The sequence below is a fragment of the Nicotiana sylvestris genome, chromosome 8, assembly GCF_000393655.2.
Source record: "Nicotiana sylvestris chromosome 8, ASM39365v2, whole genome shotgun sequence".
NCBI lineage: Eukaryota > Viridiplantae > Streptophyta > Magnoliopsida > Solanales > Solanaceae > Nicotiana > Nicotiana sylvestris.
Genome location: NC_091064.1, coordinates 56,298,064 through 56,303,129, shown reverse-complemented (window position 1 = coordinate 56,303,129; position 5,066 = coordinate 56,298,064). Strand labels below are relative to the sequence as shown.

General features: G+C 33.8%; 2 non-coding genes across 2 annotated transcripts; one reads left to right on the top strand and one right to left on the bottom strand.

Annotated features, from left to right (window-relative positions):
- The first annotated feature begins 2,374 nt into the window (after nt 1–2,374).
- On the top strand, nt 2,375–2,448 carry TRNAM-CAU (transfer RNA methionine (anticodon CAU)). The gene has a single exon. It is a non-coding gene; the product is annotated as a tRNA-Met (tRNA).
- Nucleotides 2,449–2,675: 227 nt separating this feature from the next.
- TRNAG-GCC (transfer RNA glycine (anticodon GCC)) lies at nt 2,676–2,746 on the bottom strand. Its single transcript has one exon. It is a non-coding gene; the product is annotated as a tRNA-Gly (tRNA).
- Between the last annotated feature and the right edge of the window lie 2,320 nt (nt 2,747–5,066).

Genomic DNA, 5,066 nt, shown 5'->3' with positions numbered 1-5,066 from the left:
CCCTAGTCAAAGGAAGGTTTGACTCTATTTTAATCGGTCCGCGAAAACAAAGTTCGGGTAAGGAATTCTGTTGACCGGGGAGAAGGTATAAGGCATTCCCCGAGTCCCGTGGTTCTAGAACGGTCGCTTTATTGACATAAACTTGGCTTGAATTAATTTTGGACAAACAATGATTTATATTATTTTCATGTTTTACCTATCCTCTTTTATCTCTTGATTATTAGAAAAAATTAAAGAATATTTTTATATAATAAGATGTCATAACCACACTACGCAAGTGAATGCGTGATCGACGAAATTTATTATTTAGTCATAATGGCGCTACGCAAGCGAATCCGCAGTCATGACAAACGATTGTTAGCACGTTATTTACTTTTGAAAAATTGCTGCAATTGTGTTGGAGGGAACATTAATCTTCTTTTTTCAGAAAATTTATTAAATGTTACTACCACGCTACGCAAGCGAATCCGTGATTATGACAAAAGATTTATAAATTAATTAAAACAATTGAATATGACATGAAATTGATGAATTAACTTATTAAAAGTTAAGCGTCACGCTACACAAGTGAATCCGTGAAGTTAAAGCGCACCTACTATTTGCCTAACGTTTAAATTAATTAAAGGAAAACTAGTTAATTAAAATAGTAGAAAAATCTGATATTATTATTATTTTTTCGAGCTTTATAGTTGGGAAAAATTATGCAAATAAATGTTGGACCAACTTTATCTATTTTAAAAGAAATGAGCCAACTTCTTGTTAAAAAAAATGGACCAGCTTGTATGGAGCTTTTGGGCTGCTGGAATTTATTATTAAAATGGGCCAAGAAATGAATTTCAATTGGCCCAATGCTATATAGAAGAAAAGGGGTAATTTTGTTGTTTAAAGGTAAATGGGCCAACTTTTATCTTTGATTCAATAAGGCCCAAAGTTGATACAATCTTAGCTCTTTACTTAGTTTGAGTTCATGACCATTAACTACATAGTCACAATTGTATAAACGCCCACTTTACAAAAATAGTACTTTTATCTTCAACGAGTGGTCCAGCATTCAATGCGGGTCGAAGCATCTGGTTGCCGGGTTGGTTAAATGCTGTTAATGAAAATAGTAATTCATTATTTTTAACAATAGGTCCTGGAGACTTTTTGGTTCATCATGCTATTGCTCTTGGTTTACATACAACTACATTGATCTTAGTAAAAGGTGCTTTAGATGCACGTGGTTCCAAGTTAATGCCAGATAAAAAGGATTTCGGTTATAGTTTTCCGTGCGATGGCCCAGGACGAGGCGGTACTTGTGATATTTCGGCATGGGACGCGTTTTATTTGGCAGTTTTTTGGATGTTAAATACTATTGGATGGGTTACTTTTTATTGGCATTGGAAGCACATCACATTATGGCAGGGTAACGTTTCACAGTTTAATGAATCTTCCACTTATTTGATGGGCTGGTTAAGGGATTATTTATGGTTAAACTCTTCACAACTTATCAACGGATATAATCCTTTTGGTATGAATAGTTTATCGGTTTGGGCATGGATGTTCTTATTTGGACATCTTGTTTGGGCTACTGGATTTATGTTCTTAATTTCTTGGCGTGGATATTGGCAGGAATTGATTGAAACTTTAGCATGGGCTCATGAACGCACACCTTTGGCCAATTTGATTCGCTGGAGAGATAAACCAGTGGCCCTTTCCATTGTACAAGCAAGATTGGTTGGATTAGCTCACTTTTCTGTAGGTTATATATTCACTTATGCGGCTTTCTTGATTGCCTCTACGTCGGGCAAATTTGGTTAATATTTTTAATGTGTGTATCTGCGATAATCTCATTTCTTTCGACGGAGAGGGGGTCCACCTTCTTCTATTTCTACATCTAGGATTCGACTTGTATCATGGATACTAATAGGAATTCAACCATTATGGCAAGGAAAAGTTTGATTCAGAGGGAGAAGAAGAGGCAAAAATTGGAACAGAAATATCATTCGATTCGTCGATCCTCAAAGAAAGAAATAAGCAAGGTTCCGTCGTTGAGTGACAAATGGGAAATTTATGGAAAGTTACAATCCCCACCACGGAATAGTGCACCTACACGCCTTCATCGACGTTGTTTTTTGACCGGAAGGCCGAGAGCTAACTATCGAGACTTTGGACTATCCGGACACATACTTCGTGAAATGGTTCATGCATGTTTGTTGCCAGGAGCAACAAGATCAAGTTGGTAAGGATTAACGCTTCATTTCTATTTCTATGGTCGATGATCATAGAAGCCCCTTTACCATTCTGTATAAATGGGCTATTCTATTTGTACAGATAGGGTGGAGGGGCGCATTTAATCCTTGTTTATCTATTAGTTTTCAGTTCTTATCTTCGGCGCGGGGTAGAGCAGTTTGGTAGCTCGCAAGGCTCATAACCTTGAGGTCACGGGTTCAAATCCTGTCTCCGCAACATCTTGTTTTGCCAAACTATTTTAGGGTTGACTCTGTTAACTAGTAATTAATTCCCGCCTTTCGCTTTTTGGGGGTGGAAGGAAAAAGAAAACGTAGGGGAGGGATAGAATCACTACACTATCACGGCCAACTATACCAAATCCTTAATTTAAGGATATATTTAATGCTATTTATGAAATTAAATAATAAATAAATAGTAATAAAATTACTTTATCTTGGATCTTGGGCGGATAGCGGGAATCGAACCCGCATCTTCTCCTTGGCAAAGAGAAATTTTACCATTCGACCATATCCGCATTTTTTTGTTCTTGATACACAATATGTACCCACATATATGATATATAACCGGATCTTTTTTGTGCAGTGCCGGGACACATATTCTCTTCGGAACGATTCCAATTATTTTTTTAATTGTATTCTTTTTATTCAAGAAGTTTGACCCCCCTCTAATTTTTTTGTTTTCTTTATTTGATTTGCGTTTTCTAAAAGCCAGACTTTCTAGTTCAAATCTTGTCAAGTATTTCAAACAAAATCTGCTCTCCACTATTCAAAGATAGACTTTATTCAAATAATGTCCAAATGTCTACATTTTCTTACCAAACAATTTGACTTTTGAGTGTTGTACTCAAAGAGTCTTGAAGCAGTAAACAAACAACCAAACAAGTACCATATACTCTTAAGTATTTTTCATTACCTCACTTTTATCAATACAAAACTATTTTACTACTTCAACAAGTGCAAAAACAGAAAATTTAACATTTCAAACTTCAAAAACTAATGCTAAAATAATTAATAATAGACAAAAATAAAATCTGAAAATTAAAAATAAAAATAAAAAAATCAGCCATGAAAAAGAATAGTATTTTACCATTTTACACATCAAAAGGCCGAAAAAATGGTGGTATGCCAAAGAGGGTGTTCCGGGAGGTCGTCGGAATTAGGCCGGATTTTGGTCGCCGAATTTTTGGGGTAGAATTGACATCAATAGCTAGGTCTTGCGGAGCTCTATCCATTGATGTAGGTATTTTGGGGTGTTGAATTGCTGGAAATTTTCGAAAGAAAGAGGAAGAAAGAATAACACGAGTTGAAATTGTCGTAGCATAGAAGAGGAAAAAAAAATTTGTTTCTCTCAATTCTCCCCTCTCTTTTCTCTCCTCTCTCCCTCTTCTTCTCAGATTTTCTCTTCTATTTATAGCAAAATTTTCGAAATGTTTTAGATTTTATTTTTTTAAAAAAAATATTTTATTATTTTTTAATTAAAAGAAATCCCTCTTACAATTTGCTTTTCTTTTTTATAAAAAAAAATCCCACCTTTATTTACTTTTATTTTTTAAATTCCAACTTTAATTACTTTTATTTTATTTAAAATCTCACTTTATTTTTACTTTTAAAAGAGGATTCCACTTATTTTACTTTTCTTAAAAAAACAATCCACTTTCTTTTGCTTTTCTTATAAAAATTTTATTTTCTTTTACTTTAATTTTTTTTAATTTTAAGCTACCTTTATATTTATTTTTTAATTCCAACTTTCTTTACTTTTTATTTTTTTAAAATTTTCACAAAACTTTACTTTTAATTTTCCACTTTCTTTTACTTTTTAAAAGAGAATTCCACCCACTTTTACTTTTATTTTTTTTATTCCATACTTTGATTTTTCTTATTTTTTATATCTCACCCGAAAATTAATTTTTTTTAAATATTTTTCGGTTTTTTTATTTTAAAAATAAAAAATAAAAATAAAAAAAAAGTAATAGTAATAATTCACCTTTTAAAATTTTGTATTTTTAACCTATAATAAAAAGTGTAACAAAGCTAAAAATTGTAGGTTAAAACCCCTAAAATATTTACATAGAAGAAGTGACAAAAAATTTAATATTGTCAAAAATTAGGTGCTCACAGCTGCCCCTCTTTGCTTGGAAGCATGAAGAGTTTTCGAGCAAAGATAAGGTGAGCCATGTAACTAATTTTTGAACATATCTTTATTCAAAAGGGAAGAAATAAGGATAAGAGAAAAGAGAAAGGGTGCAATCGAGTCTTGGTTTTGGACAGCCTACATATCCCGGGTTATAGGGGAATCAGGTCGCGTGTAGTTCCAGGAGAACTGTGGAATGATGAGTTAAAAAGTCGAGTGAGGTTCCGTCGAGGCTCTGGTCCGTAAGTCTGTTATTACATAAAAAAAAACTGAACAAGCCTATCAGCTATGAGTTGCAAGATCCCTATCTATGAGTTTTCTGAAGCTTGATCTTGAGTCTTGGATGATTCTTCTGAATCTTGATGCTCGTTAGCTGCAACCGCTGGTTCATTCTTCTTTAGCTTTTCAGATCAAAACGGAACATGTAGAGCTTGTGACTTCAACTATGTCTTGAGCAATACACATCTTTCCTTCGCTTCTGCACTTTGAATTCACTTCTTTTCCTTTTTCTTTATTCTGGATTGAGACTCATTATTTGGGCATCTCGAACCCTGTGCCTCGAGGTAAAACCTGCTCAGACACCAAAGCAAACAAACGAACGAAATTTTTCTGCCCTAGTTTTCACTAGGAAAATTTCGTGAGTTATTGTAACAAAATTCTAAACTACTTCTTTATTGAAAGCAACAAAATCAGGATTGTGTATC